The sequence below is a fragment of the Canis lupus genome, chromosome 24 (assembly GCF_003254725.2).
Source record: "Canis lupus dingo isolate Sandy chromosome 24, ASM325472v2, whole genome shotgun sequence".
Classification (NCBI taxonomy): Eukaryota; Metazoa; Chordata; class Mammalia; order Carnivora; family Canidae; genus Canis; species Canis lupus.
The window spans coordinates 25,129,999-25,138,902 of NC_064266.1; the positions used below are offsets into that span (position 1 = coordinate 25,129,999).

Consider the following 8,904-nt stretch of genomic DNA (forward strand, 5'->3'; position numbering starts at 1 on the left):
TTTAGGCATAGCTCTATCCCCCCAGGGTCTTGCTCCATTCTGACTTGGGAGAGGAAAGAGCCCTGTGAGGGGAAGGCAAGCTTGAGCTCACTAGAAAGAAAGGGAGAGAGAGGTGGGCGAGGGAAGCGGGAGGAGGACAGGAGATGCAGCCACCCAAAAGATGAGGCCATGCCATCCAGGCCTCTTGATTGACCAACATGAAGGTTTACACAGAGTTTCCCAGAGGTCAGCTTGGAAGCAGCTGTCAGAACTTTAAGCCGGGAGATCGCGTTTTCAGGCAGCTCCAAATCATCCCTCTGGATTGTAGAGCCCCCCCCCCCTTTTTTTTATTCATAGAGACAGAGAGAGAGAGAGAGAGGCAGAGGCACAGGCAGAGGGAGAAGCAGGCTCCATGCAGGGAGCCCAACGTGGGACTCGATCCAGGGTCTCCAGGATCAAACCCCGGGCTGCAGGCGGCGCTAAACCGCTGCGCCACTGGGGCTGCCCTGGATTGTAGAGCCCTTTGCAATTTTCCAAGCAGCCTCTCTTTCCTGTTCTCAACACTTGGCACCCTGGGCAGACAGAGTTCAGGGATGACCTTGACTCTTAAAGGAGTGGCAGGTGCATTTGACAATGAGGAAGCCAAGCAGACCTGGACTCCAGCTAGGGATGAGGCTTCTGAATTAGGCTCAGGCATTTCCATTATTTTAACTCTCGCTCCTCATTGAATTCCTAGGTTTAGGAGTCCCTTCTAGAGCACAATGGAGGCAGTCCATGTTGTGCAACATGTTATCGCTGCCCAGTGAGACCGCAGTGAAGCATGGAAGCTCAGTAATGTGTCCGACACGCTGGGGGCATTGGCCAGGGAGACAGTCCTTTCAGTAGAGTTACTCTGCTCCATGCCCCTGCCCCAGCCAGGTCCCTTTTTGTCACATGATTCAGGTAGCTTCCCCTCTCAGGGGCCTCTTTCCTTCTCCCACTTTGTGCAGGGGCTATTGGGAGCAGGGAGTGGGCCGTGGTGTACTCCCCTCACAAATATGCCCCTGTGCCCAGGCTTGATTGTGGAAAGCCGAGTGGGCAGTGACCTGTGAGCCTGTCAGCCACTCCCCATCCACCTCTGGGTGGGGGCAGCTCCTGGAAGGCAAGGTCAGAGGAGCTTAGAGAAAGGCAGAAGCACATCCTGGTCCCTTCGGCTTGGGGTGGGGGCATGGGGAGAGCAGGGCTCTTGCCTGAATGGTCTAATAATAGCTGATATTTAAGAACATTCAGTACATACCTGACCCATCCTAAGTATTTCAATGTAGTACCTCACCAGTCACAGCAAAGTAGGTCCCATAATCATCCCCTTTTATAGGTGGAGAAAGTGAGGTACAGAGAGGTTGAGGGAACTGGCCCAAGATCTCATAGCCAGCAGGTGGCAGAGCTGGATTTAGAGCTGGTACTTGTCACACAGAGCTAACCAAACGCTAATCAGACTTTATATCCTCTGAGCTCTACCCCCTGTGACGGGGACCCCAGAACCCAGGCCTTGTCTGAGCGGGAGAGCAGAAGTCTGTCAGCTGCCCATCCTGAGCCACACTCCCTGAAGACAGTGACTCTGTGGTTTGCCCCCTGCTGCCTCTCCAGTGCCTAGAATCAGTGCCTCAAACAGAGTAGCTGCTGAATAAATCTTTGTCGAATGATGAACAAGATTTGCCTTGGGAGGAAGGGGCTGTTATAACCAAACGGTGCCGCAGCAGGTACATAGTGCAGTGAGGAGAGATGCTGGGCCCGCTGCCACCTGGATGACACGGGACAAGTCATTTCCCACCTCTGAGCTTCCCTTTGCCCACCTGTAAGGGGGAGATGAGGTGTTGTGGGACTCCGTCCCCGTGCTGGCCCATGGCACAATGCTCTGGGCTTATTCAGCTGCTGTTATTACTATGTTATTACCGACTCGAGGGCACTGCCAGTATTGGACCTTGGGTTCAGCGGAAGGTGGTTCTCTCCCCACACCCCTTCTCTGGCTGCTGCCAAGGGGCCCGAGGGGCTGCTGAGCTCTACCAGGCCCTTGCCTTCACCCCGTGTCAGGAAGGAGACCCTGTCCACACCTGTCCCCAGCCCCAGTTGTTACTCCTAATCCCTCCTCATATCCCTGCTCGCCAGGCATTTTCCCTCCTAACCACTCTGTGTTTCCATGGGAACAGGGGGAGGGTGGAAATGGGGGGAGGGGCCTCCCCCACGGAAAGGAACTTCATCTGGGCCTGTTTGGGAGGGGCTGGCAGCGCCTGGCCTGGCGGAGCTTCTCCTACTGCTCCTCTCCCACCTCCCCAGACCCCTCCCTGAACAGCATGTTCCTCCGACGGTGATTTTTAATGCATTTATCCTGCCGCTTAATTTATCCCGCATTGTGATCAGATTTAGCCCAGAGCGCTGAGCACAAGGGGCCTGCCTGCATATTCATGAGGCAGTTCATTCATGCCACCCCAGAGGATGCCAGGCACAGTGGGTACCAGCCTGGGTCCATGGATCCCACCACATAAGGGTGACCCAGGGCCAGGGGTTAGGGGCCCTGGCTGGAGTTAGGCAGATGGCATAGGGTACAGTGCGCGTGGGGTGGCACTGAGCACAGGCTCCAGAGCCAAACTGAGTTGAATCCATCTCTGCCATTACAAATGAAGTTGCTTCACTTCTCAGTTTACCCATCTGCAAAAGGGGCTGATAAAAGCCACTGCCCTGAGTCACTTGAAGGACCGGGTAAGATAATACACATAATGATCATGGGATGGGGGTGTATGTGTAAGGGAGTAACACATTTCTCTGTCATCATCACCATTCTTGCCGAGCAGTGGGTTGTCTGGTCTGGTTCATGGAGAAGAGAAAAGAGGCAGCAGGATGGGCATAAGTCTGTTGTGGTGGGGGCAAGGACTTGGGGATCATTTCCCTCCTGTCTGTGCCTGCCTGTGGATACGAGCTCCCCTCAAATGAGCTTCTGGAGGCCAATCATCCAGGAAGGCAGGAGAAGCCCAAGGAGGCCCTCTAGCCCCTGAGGAAGGGCCACAAGCATTGCCTGGATGTGTGAGCCCCACCAGCCACTGAAGCCCACGGGGAGCCTGGGGCTCTGGAAGAAGGCTGGGCTCTTGGCTCTAGGCTCTTCAGGCCTGTGGGAATTTCTCTGTAGATTCATTCTGTCCCTTTACTGATGCCAGTCCCATGCTGGGCACTGGGGACACACTTGTCCTCAAGGAGATGTCACCCCTTGAGGGAGGCAGTGGTCAGGGCCCACAGAGGAAGCCAGATCAACCTCTCTGGAAGGTCAGAAGAGGAGGAAGTCATCCCAGCTGGGGCATCAGGGAAGGCTTCCTGTGGAAGGTGACATCTAGGCTGAGCCTTAAAAACATGGCTGTGAAGAGAGAGGATGGAAAAAAAAAGGGCATCTGGTGTCCAAGGGACAGTAGGGGCCTGGTCGTGGGAACTCGGCTTGGGAGGTGTTGGCTGGACACAGGCCGGGAGAACCATGAGCCCCAGAATGAGAAGTCTGGACTTGCACCAGCCATCCCTGGAGGCAGGAAGCCCTGAGGGGCCCACCTCTGTCCCTCACACTCATGTACGCATGTAGGGGTCACGTTCCAGCTTGCCAGAGAAAAGAGGAGAGCTCCTGCCCTGGCTCTCCTGATTAATCTATAATTAAATCAGCACAGACGCCATGGAACTATGCTGTCATTAGAGAGCTAGTGAGGGCAAACAGTGATTGCTCCGCGAACCAAGAGCCCTGCCAGGTGGCTGCAGCTCTGGCTGTGTGCGGATAGCTGTCAGGGGTGAGGAGCGAGCACAGGAGGCCAGAGCTGAAGCCAGGATTGGGAAGATCAGCAGCTCACACCTGGCCATTGATACTCCCAATGCAATGCCACAAAGGCTGTGGGGGGCGGGGGTGGGGCTATTATTTTTTCCCATTTTATAGACACAGAAACTGAGGTGCAGAGAACGCAGGGGTGAGATAGCCTGGTTGGGTACATGGGTTTTGGAATCAGATAATCTTGGGTTCAGAACTCCCAGATGTGCCTCTTGCCAGCTGTGTGGCCTCAGGCGATTGCTTAACCCTTTCTGCTCCTCAGTTTCTTTGTGTAATGAGGCCGAAACACTGTCACTTCAAAATATTGCTTGTAGGGATTGAATGAAGCCATCCCTGCCAGAATTTAGCAGTGTTTGGTGCTTAGCAAGTGCTCATCAAATGCAACTACTTATAATCATGCTTTGTTGTAATTGCTTGTTTCTTGTCCATCTTTCTCACTAGAATGTGGACTCCATGAGGATAGGGACTGTGTCCATCTAGTTCGTTGCCTTGACTTCAGCAATTGGCACTCGTGTTCAGTAAGTGATTAGTATCTGAGGTGGCATTTATGTGGTAAGCCCACAAAATGCTAAATAAATATTAGGTACTATTTTCTCTACCTATGTTCTGCCTTGCTCTAAGAAGGATTCCAGGAGTGGGGTGCCTGGGTGGCTCAGTCAGTTAAGCAGCTGCCTTCTGTTGTCATGATCCCAGGGTCCTGGGCTCAGTGGGGAGTCTGCTTGACCCTCTCCCTCTGCCCCTCCCCCACTGCTCATGCTTGCTCACTTCCCCACCCCCTCAAATAAAATCTCCAGGAAACAAGAACAGATCTTCACTGACTTATGATGAAAGTCAAAAATTTAATCCACCTAACCTACCAAACATCACGGCTCAGCCTAGCCTACCTTCAGTGTGCTCAGAACACTTCTGTTAGCCTGCGGCTGGGCAAAATCATCTCACATAAAGCCTATTTTCTAATAAAGTACCAAATATCTCACTTTAGAAATGTATTGAATATTGTACTGAAAGTGATAAACAAAATGGTTGAATGGGTGCAGAGTGGTTGCAAGTGTCTCGGTTGTTTACCCTTTAGACTGGGAGCTGTGCTTGTGGCCACTGCTCCAGCACCTCGAGAAGGCCTCCTCCCACCCACGGCCAGCCCGGGGAAGATCAAATTCCAAGTGCAGTTTCTACTGAGTGGGTATCTATCGCCTGTGCACCATTGTAAAGTCCTAAAATGGTAGGTCAAACCGTGGCGAAGGGGGGCCTTCTGCACCATCGTGATTATTATTGTTGCTGTTACTGTCTTGGTTCTCACTGTCGTGTCCCCAGTCCACTTGTCAGAGCTGGTCCTTCCTGAAATGAGTTCAGGAAAAGTCTAGAAATATGCAGGGAGCCTCAATTCACCTGCTTCTGGAAGGACATCCAGGGACAGTGGCAGAAACCCCTGGGGGCCCTGGAAAAGCCCCTTCCTCTTGTCGTCTGGGGTCTTTGGACTCACAGAGAGGTCAGAGGGGCCAGAGCCTGCTGCGTCTCAAAGTGGAGGGCATCTGAGGGAAGCCGTCTTTGGGGACTCTGAGAATCACTACTGTCTCTGTCTCTGTGCAGCCGTGGTTTCCAGCCTCTCCACTGGGATCTGAGGTTTGTTACACAAATAACTTGAAGTCCTAGATTCTCTGAATGATTTACTTTAAATATGATCAATTTGAGTGGATTCAGAGCTATCCCTGTAATGGTGTCACCCCCACTCACTCGCATTCTTGAGTGGAAGGTAAAGGGACAGACTTACAGGGAGCTTCTAGAACTCAGTGCCCCTCACCTGCACCTCAAGTCATGAGTCACTGCTGCGTGCTAACACTCACTCCCCTGTGCCACAAACACTCGTATGAACGCTGCTCTGGGGCAGGGCAGGGGTGCTGGCCCATGTTCCCGGAGGCGCCTGCTCATGGCCTCTCTGGTCTCTGCGCGGGGCGGGGGGGTAGGGGGGTGGGGGGGGGTGGGGGGGGGCACCTCAACCGGAAATGCCAGGGGCTTACTACCCCAGGAGCCACCCTGGACCAAGGGGGCTTGGGGGGAGTGCATGTGGAGAAAGACTTCCTTGCCTGTCAGCGTAATAATTACCCACAGCAAAAACAGGAGCATTAGCCCCAATCTCAGCTTTTCTCCCTTTCCTGGCTCATTTCCTGCATCCCAACTCAACTACTGCCCCAGGGTCCTCCTCCAGGATCTGCATTTGGAGAACTTAACCTAAGACACCCTCCAGAATTGTGTGTGTTTTCCTGATCTACAAAAATTGTTGAGAGGTGCCGAGGGCCCATGTATACCCCTGGGAGTGTGTCTACGACGTGGGCTGTGATGACAAACTCTGAGGGCTGCGGCTCTAGGTGGGGAAGCGCTCATCATCCGCTGATCGATGGCACCTGGCAAGCCAGGTGGCTGAGCGCTTGGGCCCATGGCAGCTTCATCCTGACCTTCCTCAGGAACCCAATGCAAATCCTGAACTGAGGACTCTTCTGAACCGGGGGCCACTTGATTTGTGTTAGTACCCACCAACGAAGCACCTACTGTGTGCTGAGGAGACAAAAGGATAACAAAAGATGAATCAGAGTGAGTGTCCTTGCCCTAGGGCGGGGGTCAGGGTCTCTTGGGAAAGAGAGACATGTCAACATGTGGATGGAGGTTAGAGGCGAGCTGAGAAATTCCTCCAATCATTTAAGATACGCTTATTGAGCACTTGGGAGTATACAAGGCACTGTGAAAGGCCCTGTGGATGAAAGAGAACCATGCTCCACTCAGAAGTGAGGAAAGGTAACTGACATTTATTGGGCTCCTAGTGGGGGCCAGGCACAGAGTAGGGTGCTTTCTGGAGTCCATCTCCTCTCTTCTCACAACAAACCCGTGAGGTGGCAGCTATTCTTACCCCCACTACACAGAAGGGGCCCAGCAAGATGACGTAATTTACCAGGCAAGTGGCAGAGCTGGGATTCGGCCTAGGTCTGTCAGATTCCCAGACCCCAATACTATTTTTTCCCCTCGAATCAGACCAAGGTCTGTGGTTTTTGTCTTAAATACCCACTGAGTGAACCAGTTTTAAAAAGAACAAAACCTGGAAGCAAACCAGGCCAGTCTCAGATGGAGCCAGAACAAGCTTTTGCTGGGGTCAAGCTCCTGCTCTGAGGCCCTGCCTCATCAGCAGGGGCCCCAGCCTGGTCTTGACCCTTGTCTGTAGGGAATCCGGGACACCTGGAAGCTGACCTCATTCCACCCTGAAGAGTCAGGGAAGGAGAGTTTGGTAAAGGCCTGCTCCCCATGCCCATGGGGCCTCAGATGCAGCTGACACAGGATTTAGTGCAGCCCAGGGCTCAGATGCTCCCCATCACCTTCCCAAGGGAAATTAAGGCAGGGCCTGGCTGGTGGGTGGGGGAGGATATTCCAGTTACTATTAGTGCAAAACAAACCACCCCAAAATTTAGTGGCAGAGACTAACCATTTTATTATGCTACAGACTGTAGGTCAAGAATATGAACAGAGCATGGTTGGTGTGCGAGCCTCATGGTGTCTGGGGCCTCCTCTGGAAAGACTCAATAACTAGGGGTGACTCAACAGCTGAAGGCTAGAATCATCTGGAGTGTCTTCACTTACACGTCTGGCAGGTGATGCTGGCTATCAGTTGGGACCGCAGTGGGGCTCCTAACCAGAGCAACTACACGTGGCCTTTCTGTGCCATCTCTCCCTGTGCTAGATTGGGCTTCCTCACAGTGTGGTGGCTGAGTTCTGAGCGCAAACATCCCAGGAGGGCCAAGTGGAAGCTGGATCACCTTTTATGACCTAACCTTGGAAATCAGGTAGCCTTGCCTCACTTCTGCAATACTCACAGGCTCACCCAGGTTCAAGGTGAAGGAACCCAGACTTCACCTCTCAACGGGACAGCACGTGGAATTAGAGGTATTATTGTAGCCATCTTTGCTGCACAACCTGCTCTACATATAATTTGCTCCTGAAGGCAGTAGGTGGGTGTTGGCTGTCAAAACTACTAGACCATTGCGTAAGCGGCTGTGCTGACTGGAGATAAGGCAGCACTGTGAATGTTAGAACAGGGGGGCCGTAGTCTGAGGGGGGGTCAGGGAACAAACAGCTTGGATGGAGATGGACCTTTGTGGTCCAGGCCACAAGGCTGGAGATAACAAGACAGGGCTCAATCTAACACAAAAGAACCGCCAGGTATTATTTGTTGGTCTACCACCCCTCTGTCAGTCCAGCCACCTTACCTATCCATCCATCTGTCCATCCATCCATCCATCCATCCATTCACTCACCGGTATCAGTTTCACTATGATTCAATTTCCTCATCTGTAAAATTGGGTGATGGCATAAACCTCATAGGGTTATTTGAAGATTCAGTGAATTAATAGGTGTAAAGCGTCTAGAGTAGTGCCCAGCACATTTTAAGTCTACAATCAATATCACCTATTATGATCAGCATTAGTGCTATTTTTGTTTTTTTTAATATTTTTTAAATTTTTTATATTTTTAAAAGATTTTATTTATTCATAAGAGACACAGAGAGAGAGGCAGAGACAGAGGCAGAGGCAGAGGGAGAAGCAGGCTCCATGCAGGGAGCCTGATGTGAAACTCGATGCCGGGTCTCCAGGATCATGCCCTGGGCAGAAGGCGGTGCCAAACCACTGAGCCACCTGGGCTGCCCAGTGTTGTTGTTGTTACTCAGTTATGCATGCATCCATTTACCCATTCTTCTGTCCATCTGTCCTTTCATTTATTCAATGGTACAGTTGAATTATGTGCACATTTATCTTTTATGAATTTTATCATATTCTTAACAAAACAGAGTGGAAGAAAACTAATTTTCAAAGCACAGTTGACTCTACCTGCCATTCCAGTTGGTGGGTGTGTGTCCCAGAGGGAGTATGAGCTGAGCCATGTGACTTTGCAGATCATTCTATAGGAACATGTTACTAAATAGGTTGGTGAAAGCAAAACCACAAGTGCTGCATTTCAGGGGCAACTTATTGGGTCTCACAGAGCAATTTTAACTGTTCATGTTTCAACTTTCACCCTCACTTTCCTACCTTGTGTGTGCAATGGGACCCATCTCT

At 51.9% G+C, this 8,904-nt stretch overlaps 1 long non-coding RNA gene across 1 annotated transcript; it reads left to right on the forward strand.

Moving 5' to 3' along the window:
* Nucleotides 1-449: 449 nt before the first annotated feature.
* On the forward strand, nt 450-7,794 carry LOC112673889 (uncharacterized). Its single transcript, XR_003145097.3, has 3 exons — nt 450-4,329; nt 4,884-5,030; nt 7,296-7,794. It is a non-coding gene; the product is annotated as an uncharacterized LOC112673889 (long non-coding RNA).
* Nucleotides 7,795-8,904: the final 1,110 nt, after the last annotated feature.